A 14,815-nucleotide genomic window follows, 5' to 3' on the forward strand; every position below is an offset into this window, starting at 1 on the left:
ACTTGGATATTTAAGATGTGCATTTAATTCAAAGACACAGCAAAGAAAAAAAGTTACATATTACTATATATATATTTTTAAAGTATCTCAAATCAGTGTAGAGATTCCATATAACAAACTCTACTATATATATATTTTTAAAGTATCTCAAATCAGGGTAGAGATTCCATATAACAAACTTTAGGTGTGGTCTAAAGGCTTAAGAAAGGTGCTGTATCAGGAAATTGGAGGGTCAAATGTGATAAATAGATAAAAGACAGCCCAGTAATAGACCCTCCTTTTTTGTGTATGATAAAATACTATTTTGCTTCCTTTAACTGTTTTCATTTCTCTTTTTTAAGGTTTTCTAAAAATTATTTTTAAGTAATCTCCATACCCAACGTGGGGCTCGAATTTACAACCCTGAGATCAAGAGTTCCATGCCTCACTGACTGGGCCAGCCAGGTGCCCCAACCGCTTTTATTTTTATTTTTATTTATTTATTTAATTTTTTTTTTTGCAAATACAAAAGGGTCTTTATTACAAGCTCGAGCAGGGGCTCACCCGCCTACCGGTGCGTTTTTATTTTTTAAGATAGTTTTGAGACTGTTGGATTTTTTTTTTTCTTTTTCCCTGTCTTTTTTAAGTTGTGCCACATTTATCTTTATCTTTTTAAAAATTTGGCTCTGCTGTTTCTACAAATTTCCCTCCTTAGTTTTTTTTTTTTCTTTTTTAAACCTGGCAGTTACCATGTGAGGCTGACATGTCTAGGTAGTTCCTGGCACATAGTTAATACCCCATAAAGATTAGTTATACAAACTAAGTTTATATCACTATAATTGTTTAACCAATTAAACAATCAACTGTATTTTCACCCCTTTTCTAAAGAGGTGATGCATTAGGTTTACTTTGGGCTGTTCCTTTAAAATTTTCCTTTGTTTTAAAATTTTTATCAAAAAAGTTTTTTTTTTAATCTTTGGTTAAAATCTTGAACAATTATTTCACTATCACCTTTCACCTAACTCATCCATGTGTGCCAACAGCAAATTGATTGACATTGATTGAAATTGTTGTTATGTCAAGTGTAAAAGTTAAAAAAGAGGTTGCCAATACACTATCTGCTATTACACACACCAGGATTCAAAGATAATATGATTAAAAATGCATTATACTAAAGTGTGTTGCATTTGAACATGGGAGGATTGGGAGATACGGAGTAGGAAAAAGAAGCCGGAATAATGTGTAGCTTAAAAGATGAAGTAGTAAGCAGGGAAAGAAGCCTAAGACAAAGGAGGGCGGCAGTTCCTGCCCTGCTCCTCATGCTCCTTATATTCTACACTATCCGAATGTCATTATCTAAGTTAGCCAACTTTGGATTTTGCCGGGTTGAAGTCATTCTGGGCCATGCTGATTTACTGTTGGTTAGTTTTGCTCCTTTTTTCCACCTCAGTCCCCTAGGCTCTTAAATTCTGTGCCAATGTTACTTATTTCCAAAATCCAAAAGGCAAAACTGGCCCTAGTAAGCACCTTGGCTCTCAGGAGAGTCTAACTCCAAAGTGCCCAAGAGGTTTGACTGCTTTCAATATCTAAAGGTGTCCAATCTAAGAGTTTTGAGAGAACAAGAATAGGTTATGGGCAGTGTCAGTGTCTGAAGTCATGAGGATGAAAGGGGTGAAATTTGAAACGTTATGAAGAAAATAAACACGTTCCTAAGGTACTTTGTAAAATTTCAAATGCTCTGTTCTTTGTAGTGTAGTTCAGTGGGAGGCCAGATTAGAGTCTAAACTCTAAGATGAATGTATCCCCAAATGAGCACAAACACCAAGGTCTCACTGCAGTGAAGAGAAGCCCATAATCACAAGTTTTTAGGCTCCTTGATTAAATCTGAATGTTGAAACCAGGTCACAGAAACTGTAGTTAGTTTATTATGAATGTTTGCATTTAATTTGTTAACACCTCTTACCACAGTCACAAACTATGATGATTGGGCGTGTAATCTAGTTTGAGGATAACGCTGGAAGTTTGAATGCAGCTCCACTAGCCCTGTTGCTGTTTCCCCACTGCCATCCTTCCGTAACTTCTGACTAGTGAATATTTAAACTTTTCCAAATGGACATGATTGAGAGTATTTCTACAGAATTCTACAATATTGAGAACAAGAAAAATCTCGGAAGTTATCTTTTGAAATACAATTTCAGTGGAAAAGAGGAGAATGAATGAAGAGTGTGGAATTACAGAGAAGATAGAGAAACTATAAGGAAAAAGCATTAGCTCCTTTAGAATTCGATCTCTCACATTTATATTATCAAAGCTGAGAGTCTTTGGAATATGGGATGTTGTCACAGATCAGAATAAAGTCACAATGTTTGCCCACCTTGAGTTAAAAGAGTCACAAATTGCTACAAGATCTTACTTACCTCACTTTAAGGGAAGAGAGTAACATGAAAATTTAAAAATATTTCTAAAAATACAAGTAGGAATTAATGGTATATAATTTCCCTAATTTTAAAATATATTTTTTTAATGTTTTATTTATTTCTAGGAGAGAGAGAGAAAGACAGCGTGAGCAGGGGAGGGTCAGAGAGAGAGGGAGTCACAGACTGAAACAGGCTCCAGGCTCTGAGCTGGCAGTCAGCACAGAGCCCGACGCGGGGCTCGAACCCACGAACCGCGAGATCATGACCTAAGCGAAAGTCGGACGCTTAACCGACTAAGCCACCCAGGCGCCCCTAATTTCCCTAATTTTAAAATGAAAGACTAAAATACTGTTTTTTCTCCATAGACTGTTTAAGTATGTGATCATCATGTAGAAACTTTCATGTGGGAATTAATTAGACAGGAAAGACTGAACTGGATGATCCAATCTTTCTTGCATCTGTGACTTGATTTCTGGAAGGAGCCAGGGAACAGATGTCAAACTATAATCAGGGTGAACAGTTTAAACCAAGTAATCATAGAGCATACCTGACTAGGAATTAGAGTTATGGATCCTCTCTTCTTCTATGGGCATTTTTCTCCTCAAAAGTGGCCATGAAGAAAAAAACTTGCAGTGATCCAGAATCAAGCTTTAAACTCCAGTGGTCCTGAGTTTAAATTCACCATAAATCTTTACATTCCACACTTACAGGCTAACTTAAAACAAATTTTTTAAAATATTTTATTTATTTCTGAGAGAGGGAGAAAGACATCGTGAGCAGGGGAAGGTCAGAGAGTGAGAGAGGGAGACACAGGATCTGAAACAGGCTCCAGGCTCTAAGCTGTCAGCACAGAGCCTGACGTGGGGCTTGAACCCAGGAACCGGGAGATCATGACCTGAGCCGAAGTTGGACACTCAACCAGCTGAGCCACCCAGGCACCCTATAGGCTAACTTTTAACATACTCTTCTCATGTCTACTTTGTAAAGCAGAATCTGAACTTGGGATAATCCAGTCACAAAAGGAAACTAATCAAATAGACTCTGACCCTGGAAAAGATAGTTCTGCCCCCTTTTCACTTTAGGAGAAAAATGCTTAAACTTTCATTAATTACTCTTTCTTTGTGTGTTCCTAGTTTATTAAGGTTTAAATTAACCTAACACTTTTATTGTGGTTAGGAGCAGTCGAAATGGAAACATTTAAGATGACATTTGGTTTATTAAAACCTTCCCAAACTAGCAGATGGCTTAGGAAAGCAGCATTAAAGATGCTACTTGATCCTTAATTCAAGACCATACTTGATGCTGCATCTGGAAGAGGGGCTATGCCAAGAAAAATGCTATTGAGTTAAAGACAGTGTTATTACTAAATATTTAGGAAAATAAGAGACAAGTGTTTATGAGCATAGCTTGTAAAACCAAATAGATATTCCATTGGAGAAGGGTTCTGCAAACATTTCTAAATATGTAGTGTTTATTCTTATAACATTTTTATAAACCCATGGAGAATAGAATTTTATAATGAATACAGCCAGAACTTTATAGCTGTGATGCTTTATCTTATTCATTCTCTGTACAAATGGAAGTTGTCATTTGTTATAGTCACTAGGATGAATAGTCACTGTATATTCAAACTCTTTCACACCAAAAATAGAATCCTCCAAGTTTTTGTACTTAAACATTTCCCCAACACTTACAATATTAAAAAGCTGAGTGTAATTAATTGGTACCATATATAACTATGATAGGTTACTTTTCCTGTTATTAAGTTTACTCTTTGGCTGTAACCATTCTATTTGTGAAATACTTAGGCTTCCTGCTTAATACATGCTAAATGTTTTTTTTTTTTTTTCAATGAGGCAAAGGTAGCTTCAAAACCACTAAATACAAGTGACGATGTTTCCTAATTCATATTATAGGAGTAGAACTAAATTACTTAAAAATTTATGAGCTCTTTTGACCTCTGTTCTTTTATTAAGAAATGTAAACTTTATAGAATATGGGCTTTTTGTAAACAAACAGTTTGGTATTCTAATCCTTGTAGTTAGTGTATTGTTGCTGATCTATGTCTAGATGATAAGTTAGACTTCAGAGACCCTTTCAGATGCTGAAATTGTCAGGAATAGGAAATTACCCGCTAGTTGATGAAAGACCTCTTTGGGCTTCCTAAGATCCAAAAACCTCAACAGTGGGGGAGACACTGCCCTTTCTACTTGAGCAGTGATGCTCTTTGGGGGCCCTCAGGCTCTGACCTGTAACATGTCAGCCTTTTGTGTAAGTTAACAGAAAATATAAAAATCTAATTTAACCATACTCAAACATATGAACTAAATGGCTAATAATTATATTTTAAACATCAAATATTTCCTTACAGGGCTCCTGAGAAGAAACCTTGGATAATGAATCTCCCTAGATACAAGTGATTTTAGATTCTATAATACTACTATCTTATGTTCAACATTGCAAAATTTGGATCTCAGTCTTGGGTAGGAGATTATATATTACATAAATCAAATATATTTTTAACAGTTGAAGAGAGCAATCAGAAGGTAATCAATGACATGTTTAATAAGAACCTGGCCACTCACTGTTTGCCTGTGTATGAGACCAAATATCTAATGTCAGATTTTAACAGCAGCATGGTATGCCGGAAAGACCATCTAATGTGGTGCCAGGAGCCTATTTAATGTAGCTTAAAATTCAAGCTCCAAGAGCATAGGCTGTGTGAACTTGGCCAAGTTACGGAACCCCTTTGAGTCTTAATTTCACCATAGATAATGAGTAAATAGGACAGTAATACTACTTTCTAGAGTTAAAGTACTATGATATGTAAGTAAGATTATTAATGTGGTTTATGCATTATAAAAGCTGGGCTTGAATTCTGACTTTACTGCTCTCTGGCATTGTAATTTTGGATAAAGTATTTAACCCAGTAGACTCATGTTTTTCACAATTTAAAATGAGGATAAGAATCCAATATTTGCAAACTGTTACAAAGTAAAAGCTTCAAAAATGTTAGTTGCTGTTATAACTTACTATTTTTACTAAATGTCTACAAATTTTTTTGTCATCTGGAGATCTGAAATATTGTAATAAAATTTTATTTTGTTTGAAGTTATTAAAAGCCTATTCTAATAGATCCTTATTTTTATTCAAAGACTTGTTACTCCCCACACTTTCTTGTCAATTAGAATAACTTAAGCTAAATATTTATGTAGAATGAGGAGCTTTCTTCCTAAACAGATAATACCCTCTGTATGTAACTTTTTAGCTTTCTGATACAGGGGATTTGAGGAGGAATGGATGCCCAAGATTCTTTCATTGTTTATATTGTGCTGTAATTAATTACAGTTTAAATTGTTTTGTTGGTATGTTTGGCATAAAATAAGAGAAGCTTGTATGACTTTATAGATATAGGGTAAAGTTAAAAAAAAGTTGCAATGAGAAAACATTGGAGCCACTGTGAGCTGCTAGTGCCCTCTGAAGAGAACATATTTGAGCTGCACCAGCGACTGCCTACCTTTTACAATCCATTTAGAGTCAACCTCAAACCTTTCCTTAGGTAATGGGATTAACACTCTGCTAGGACTGCAGTCTTTAAAGATACAAATTTGTTTCTAAATGTTCTAACTAGTAATCCTATGCTCTTTAACAGGTTTTACAATGTAATTGACACTCTTGGAATGGAAAATGCAGACCTCAGACCTCTTTCTGTCTACTGGATTAGGAAATAAGAAGGCTTTAACAGAAAGTACTCTGTCTTGAGAAAGTTAAAATTCATTGCTCCTCATCTTTGTTCTTCAACGATTGTATCATTGAAGGGATGTGAAGAGTAAACTGAATTTAGAATACAGTGATACACAGATTCTTTTATAAGCCATTCAACCATACATGAAAAAATTTCCTTTTAATGTCCTTAATTTTTACTACTTCAGAAGAAAAGTATCTTAAGACACATTTTCAGTTTAAACTTATTGCTTGATAATTAAAAACCTTCAGAGCCATTTAGTTTAAATATAAAAGGAATAAAAGTCAAGAAGTGTTCGGTTCTTCTGTTTACTATCTTCTTTGAACAAGCCATCCCTTACCTCCCGGAAAGACAAAATAGGTATGTTGAGACATTATGATCCTTGGAAAATAAAACAAGATAAAATCTTAGTAAACTTGTTTTATAACACATGCCTAATCATATTCTCATATTTTTATTCCCTTTTATTTTTAATTGTATCCTCACATGAATAATGACGGAACATTGTAAACAAATATTATCACTATTAGAAAAATGCTTATAAATTGAACTCTTCCAAGTCTGTTTTCATGAAGCATACTTTTTTTATAGCTAGGATTCCAATGGACTGTAAAACATAAATTACAATATATTTAGAAATCTCAGAATCTAGAGAGAATATACGTAGTCCCTTTTTCTGGACCCTGGCCATGCATCACGTCAGTAGTCCACTGCTCAGCCAACATATATAGAGCTATTTCAATATACTAGGTAAATATTTCCCTGTAACCCTGGCTGATGTCCAACTGACATACACTCATCTTCTATTAGTTAAAATTCCTGTACACCGCAAAGTAGACATTTTTGCTTTGAAAAAAAAAAAAGGAAGGCCTAAAGGCGTCTCACAAATTTTATAGGAATAATGCTCATCACTTGTTAGACTTTGCCTCTGCTCATTGTGATTATGAGTGTCAGGGCCGCAAGGTTAAGTCAGAAGCCAACCCTCTCAGTTTATAGCTCAGAATATGAAGTTCAGTGTGGTTAAGGTACTAGCCTAGGGATGGATAAGTTTCAGCTTCTGTGTCAGCTCTGGTCAGTTGGAATTTTGGCTGCTTTAAGGCCATAGACTTGACATTCTTCCGTTAGGTCAAGGGCACAAAGCTAGTTTGTGGCAAACCTTGGACTAGAACCTAGTTCTTTTGGTTTCTAATCTCATTTTTGTTTCTCCTGGCCATTTTATTATAAAGCTCATGGAAACCTTTATATTTTATAACCTTGTAATCCATTATGTAGGCATAAAAAGTTAAAATTCTGACATTTTTATTATATGCAAAAGAAGTGAAAATTATCTTGTTAAAAATGTCATGCTTATTATTCAATTTTGAAAATGCAGGCAAGTTGTGTGAAAGAGAAATGTAGCCTCATATACTTATCTTTTAAGTGTGACCCTTTGCTACTGTGCTCTCTCTTTTTTTTTTTTTTTTTTTTTTTTACAAAGTATGCTATTGGTTTTTCTAAAGACACATTTCAACATGGATTAAATCTTTAGGGAATTAGCTTGAATTATTTTTTGGTGATTGTCAAAACAAGCATATATCTGTATGTGTGGAGTGGAAATATGTTATTAATAGCTGAAAGTAACTGTGATGCTATATTTCATATGAGTTTTAAGCCCAGTGGGTGTAGTTTGTGAATTTCCCTGGGTACATTGTTAGCACACAGTAAATATCTAACAATATTGATAACTCTTTCCTTGTACAGTATTCACTTTCACTGGAAAAAAATTAACTTCCTGTGCTAATATAGTACAATTCTTAAATTATGTTAAGATGATAAGTGAAATTAGCACATTTTGTTATAACCTTGTCATTTTTTTATAGAAACTAATCTGTCTTTCTTCCTCTCTCTTTCTTCTTCTGCACACACTACACCTTCCTCCAGTCATTGACCTTTCCTGTGACATGCTCTATGTTTTCATCTTACAGCCTTTGTAACCAGTAGTACTAAAGTTCTACATTCCCTTGAAACCCAGGCTTTAAAGATGGTCTCAGAGCTGGTACCTTTACATCTTTTGTCTAGTAGTTCTTTATAACCTGAAAAATTTATAAGTGTCCGAATTTAATCATGATTACAAATTTCCAAACTTTTCTCTGTCTTGATAATTGAGTTCTACTTTACCTAGTAGTGTATTGATTATTTGGGGATACACAGTAATTCCTCTTAACAGGAATACTAAAATATTATTGGAGCTAACATCATCTTAAGGCAGGCCTGACCTTGACCCATGACCATAGCTGGGGCAAGCCCAAGTATAGTTTAGTTTAGTTTCTAGTCTAGTATAATTTAGTTTAGTCTAATATAGTTTCAGGAGCTTCCATGTCCCCTGTCTCCCAAATATTATCCTCTTTTATTCTTGCATGTTACTATTTATTCTGTAATTAGGTATACAACTTCTTTTCAAGAACTGGTTAGAGGGGTAAATCACAGGGAACTCATTCACGTGAAAGTGTAAAACCAGACAGTTGGTCTGGGAGGCACAACAGCTAAGTAACAAGGGCACAGGCTTTGCATCAGACACTTGTAGGATTCAGTCTTTTTTTTTTTTTTTGAGATATTTTGTCATTTTGAACAAATTAGTTTGTAAGTTCATTCAGACCACTGTTTCCTCACTTGTAAAATGAAGATGATAATGTTTTATCATCTGTTTTATTAGACAGTGGATAAATGAGAAGCTGAGGCCCCTACAGGCATGTTTTGTGGGGATCCTATCTTTGCCAGGAGTCCTTCCTGTTTACTTCTATTGGTTGAGGAAATATAGAGGCCATGCTAATGCTTACAGCTGTGCTTCCCATTATTTATAAATATTCTTTGCTTGTTTTTCTTTGGTGATGTTATAAGTGGATTCATCCTCATCAAACTGAGTATTTACTAATTGAGAATTTCTGCCCTCAAGCATCTCTCATGCAGGGACATTATGGACACACAAGAGACAGTTAAAATACAAAGCTTGTTCTATAAAGGTCATCAGTGCTACAGGATGTTAGGGAAGGGAAAGAACTCATTCTGCAGCTCAAACACCATATGTAGGACGATTGCACTTTTCTCTATGATGTGGCCATTAAGATAAGTGGCATAAAAGGTTGTTTGATACTAGGACTCAATAAGGTTAGTTCCATAAAAATCTGTAAAAACCATAATTTTGTCAGGTCTTGTTTGCAAGGTTTGGTTTCATAGCAGAAATTAGCATGTCTTTTAAAAGTATTTAATTCATTTGCCATCAATACTTGAAAGGCTGCTTGATTTCTTCATATTCCCATAAGTGGAGCCCAGAATTAACAAAGTTAAGGATGCCACCTTCCTCACACTCGTCACCGAGGGCTCACATTTTCTGAGAACACGTCCTACTTTGAATTTGTGATTGTCCACGAAGCTGTTAGAGAGTAATAGCTGAAATACAAATGTTACCTTTATGTGTTACCTTTATGAGCAACAAAAGCTCTCCTATTTGTTTTAGTAGCAATCTTTATTTCATGTACAGAGGACAATCAAAAGGCATATATGATTAATTTAGTTGTTGAATGTATTTAACACTAAATAGTTTCCTTTTTAAAAATTTTTAGTCAAAGATGGATTTGAAATGTGTTCTTTAATTCTACATTGACTGTTTAATTAAGTAAACGGTTTTATGAATATTTTGGAACTCTCCTGAGTTTAATGCCAATTAGTTTATTTTGTTTTGGATGATTCTTTAAAATTCCACTTTAGTTCCTCATCTTTGTGAAATCTTTTCCCCCTCGATTTGGATATCATCCTTGTGCAGTGGCCGTGCTAATTTCTCTATCATTTCAGTTTCCGTACATGTGCTGCCAAAGTGAGCACCCCTTCCTGTGGAACATTTAGCTTAAATCTGAGTTCAAAAGAGTTTGTTATCATATTGTGCTAGTTGAAAGTTGCATATCTGTTAAATATTTCCTGATGTCTTGCTATGTGTGAAACCCTATGCTAGTTATTGAGGGTATAATAGTGAATAAAGCTTTCAAAAATCCCTTTTCTCATAGAGCTTACAGTCAGAAATGAAACAAAATAATAAGTAAATAGGTCATATTGTAATGAAACTAAATACTTTGAAGCAGTAGAGGGTGGTGGGTGGTCCCAGGAGCATAGGAAATGTTGCGATTTTAAATGTCAAGGTCAATGAAGACCTCACTGTGAAGGTGATAATTGAGCAAAGACCTGAACTGAGCAGGAGAGGAAACCAAATGGATACTGTGTGGGGTAAGAATATTCTCGGCAGATGAAACAAGTGCAAAGACTCTGACGTGGGAGCATGCCTGTGTAAAGAACAAGAAGAAGGTCGGTGTGCCTAGATGATAAGGAGCAGGGGGAAGGGTGGAGGGAGGAGAAACCCACGAAGAGGGGTGGGTGGTGGGAGAGGTTGGTTTTGTAGGGCCTTGCATGCCAGGATGATGACCTGTGCTTTTACTCTAACCCAAATGAGAGGGGTCTTGAGCAGCGAGATATGAGCTGCTTTACCAAAGGCTTACTATGATTGCTGTGCATTGAGAACCGATTATAAGGTGGCAAGGGCAAAAGCAGAGAGATGAGTTAGGAGGCAATTACAATAACCCAGGCATGAGAAGATGGTATCTAACTACTTACTGTGCGTTCATTGCTGCGTGCATTGTATACAGAGACCAGGGACCATTTCTGTTTATTTTTTAGTCTCTGTCTTTTTCCCCCTGGTGGTGCAAATCTTACATGAAACAAATCAATGACAGTGATATCCTTCACATTGTTTTAGCCATTACTGTGATACTATGAATCTTGTGTGTGTATGGCATTTTAGTTTCCAGAGCATTCTTATATATATTGCCACATCTAGCCCTCACTATGGCCCATTTAAAGGATGATAGTCCTGAGGTTTATAGGACATGGCTAGAGTCATGCAGCTGGTTCCTTCTCTTTTCAGGAGTGTGCGTATTAGCTTCTGTGAATATGTATAAGCTAAGCAATAACCAATAACCATCTATTCATGGAAGATGGGATTTGGGTACACTTAAAGAAATTTACTCAGCTGCCGACTCATTAAAGAGTGTATCTATCATTGGTGGTGGCTGGGTTGTCAAGCTGAAAAAATGTTCTTGTTATTGGAATTGAGTCTGTAAGTTCTTCAGAGGAGATTCTTTATAAACAAGAATATGCATTAATTTTCTCCTTTTAAGTTTGTCATTTCTTTTTGCAGGATTCACATATCTAAACATGAAGTAGATAAAAGTGTTCTAAAATTGGAAGAAACTTCCCCCCAAATAGAGGGCGTTATAATACCGAAAGATATTTAATTTTTGCTGAACGGTATTACTAGGTACTGTGTCACCTTGTGTATGTCAAAATATTTCAGGCAAGATGATTTTCATGTAAGGAATTTAAATAACAAGGCTCATAACATTTTGCTTTTAACTTACAAGATACACTACAATTAAAATATTCAAGTTAATGTCAAAGAAAATAACAAAAATAACTTCTCTCTATTTTAATTTAAATTTAAAATATATTTTCAGTGTTTCAGAGAAAGGATGAGGGCTTTGCAGAAATTGCTCTGTTATAGTAGTTGAGAAAGCAGAGTGTGCATTTTGTATGATGTAACACCTATTGCAACATTTGAATGAACAAAATCTGAATGGGAAAATATACCTTTGTAGTCAAAGGGAATAAGGTATCACTTGAATTGTATTCCTGAATTGTCATTTGTCTCGGAGATGGAATTTTGAACATAACAGCAGTAAAATGCAAAAAGGCAGATTAATACAGTGATGATTGTGAAAAAAATTAAGTGCTCGGGATCAGAATTTGAACTTATGATCCACACAATAGTACTCCATTTCTTTCTTACAAAAATGATTATTGAAAAGATTAATATTTTATGTTGAAAAAGCCACTTATTTGAATAAGCTCTCAATTATAATATTCCCCATTAAAGATGTATTTTTTTCCACTTTTCACTTGAAATAGCAATATGTGTAAAATGCAATTGATGTTCTGGCTTTCAGTCTGACAAGCTTTTGCAATATGTAGAATACATGATAGGCAGAGCCCTTTCAAAATGTTCTTTTTGAACTTTTTGCTGGGTAATGGTTTCTGGAATAGCCTAGGGATTGGTGCCATGGGTAGCATCTGAGATGATGGTTTCTTGTTCTAATCCTGTTCTTTTCTATGTGGCCCACTCTTTGCGTCTTTCTTCTTCTCTCCTTTGCTTCTCTTTTCTTGTTGATTTAATTCTTCGGTTCAGCAATATTATTGAGTGCCTCCTCTATGCCAGGCATTATTCAAGGGGCTGGAAATACAGCTCCTTGCTCTCTGGAAACTTCCCATCTTGTGAAGAAGGTGAAGCCATCACACAAACAAGTGAAAGTATTCACTATGAATAGGCCCAGAGAGTAGCGAGAGAGAGTAGTGCACTGTTGTGCTGGGTGGGGGTGGCAGGCAGTGAAGGCCACTCACTTCATGTGGAAAAATGGAGCTGTTTCTTCTTGTGCCTTTCCCCATTTATTCTCAACCTGATTCCTAAGAGCCTGGTTGCACTCACAACTTTCATGTACCCAGAGTTGAAGCCAGTGCCACGGGGTACCTCTTCCTCTACTTAGAGATCTGCCATATACATGCGGAGTGTCATTCCCTAATGTGCTTTTGCTTTTCTTACTTCCTGTTAAGCATAATGATCATGTATTTTAGAAGACGTTCCTGATCCTTCCACCACTACCTAACTTCATTCTCTTAGTATCACACATGTTGTATTTCCTTCTGTTATAGACTCTGTCGCATTGCCTTATAATGTTTGTCTTCCATCCCTTTATTATGTCGCCTCGACTTAGCCCCCTTAAAAGCCAGGTAAGCATGATTCTGTGTATCTTTGTTTTTTTTTTCCCCCAGAGGCTAAACAGTGACTGAAGCAATTAAATTTCAATAACTTGTGTTATATTTTGTAACCAAATTAACTTATTGGTTATTTTTATATAACTATTTCCCTCTGTTTCAGTATTTATATCTTTCATAGCTGAAGAGAGCAGGATTCTGAACCACATTTAGAATTAATCAGAAGAAACCTAAGAGGCTTGTAGAAAAACAACATAATTACGTATGTGGTTTTATATATGCACTGCAAAGTGAAATTAGATAAGTCATTTGAAGAGCTGTATGATTCATTATAATGCAATCCATTACGTGGCTCACCTTAAATTATAATGTAACACTGAAAAAATATGCCACAGCCCTAAAGTGATGTCATCATGCATTTACAGGAATCAGTATCAATATTTGTAAGTTTTCATGGAAAAACTTTTAAAGATTTAAAGCAGCATTTAAAAAGGTTACATTGTGAATATTTAGTTACATGTTTTTATTTGTTCACTCCTAAAATGGAAAAAAATTGATTGTATGGAGTTGATTCCTAAGGTTTTAAAACTTTGCCGTTGTTTCCATTAGTTAAAAAAAAAGTAAATAAGTATCGATTTATAGATTAGCAGTCATTGACTTTAAACATCAGAGCAGTTTTTTATTTTAAAGGTGTAGCCTTTTAAAGTCTACATACGTTTTTACTATCTTTATACCAGTTTTAAAGAGTTGTCATTAAGTTCTTTGGACATGAGTTACTTGGCCCCCAAAGAGGAAGAATATTATTAATAACACAAATGCTTAAGTTTATTTTTTTGTAAAAATAGCTACATTTAAAGATATTTTTATATTGTTCCTTCCAATATATCAGTTAGTAGATAGTAAAATGATAAACTCAGCTAAATATAATGGAGAGAGGGGAAGAAAAAATGTGAATACAACAATAATTTCTTAACCTTTGTTTCCTTCCTATGTGTCAGAGAAAAACTTATTTAAACTCAGTTTTCAGTTGAATGATAATTTTTGTTATTTAAAAGAGAAATGTGGCATCATTGTAATTATACTCTCAAGGTAGATATTTGCTTTTGTTCTGTTTTTAATTTATTGTGAGTTCAGAGGGAATAGTTGTTTCATAATGAGTTTCTGTCCATGATCAGCAAATAAAAATAAGAAGGAAATAGTGAGGAGAGAGCTTCTGCTTCATACTCTAATCCATCAGGATAACATATACGTCATGCATGTTCTTAATTCTTGACTAAAAATCTTGATTAAGATGGAAGATTTTGTTTTTTCACATTTAAATATTCTTTAATACAGAAAGTTGACAGTGATTGATTGACTAATAAGTAATAAATATAGAATCAGAGGTCTGGAATAATCTTTGAAATATCACCTCCAACTCCTTGAATCTCAGAAGTAGTACATTGAAGTATTTGAAATCCTAAAGATCTTTAAAGAAAGGTGCCATCACTTTTTTATTGTGATAGATACACATACTGATGCATGCACAGAGCTTAGTTTAAAGAATAACCATGAGTTCATGTGGGGCCACCACCCAGGTCAAGAAATAGAACATTGCTCTTGCCCTAGAACATTACTCTTACTGTCTGTATGAAATTGCATTTACTTTCTATGAAAACCAGTTCCAGTTTTCAAAGTTTATGTTCAAGGGTTACATGTAGAATCAGTGCTTCCCGCATATCGCCCATCCCAAGTTTCAGGGATTTATTACTGGAAACAGTTTAACTCGACAGAGACCCTGCCTAGACCATAAGTATTTCTATTCCTGGAACTTTTGAAATGCATT

At 35.0% G+C, this 14,815-nt stretch overlaps 1 pseudogene; it reads right to left on the reverse strand.

The window, feature by feature from the left end:
- Nucleotides 1–9,898: 9,898 nt before the first annotated feature.
- On the reverse strand, nucleotides 9,899–9,999 carry LOC120225875 (annotated as a pseudogene).
- Between the last annotated feature and the right edge of the window lie 4,816 nt (nucleotides 10,000–14,815).

This window comes from Hyaena hyaena, unplaced genomic scaffold, assembly GCF_003009895.1.
Source record: "Hyaena hyaena isolate Hyena2069 unplaced genomic scaffold, ASM300989v1 scaffold_1526, whole genome shotgun sequence".
NCBI lineage: Eukaryota > Metazoa > Chordata > Mammalia > Carnivora > Hyaenidae > Hyaena > Hyaena hyaena.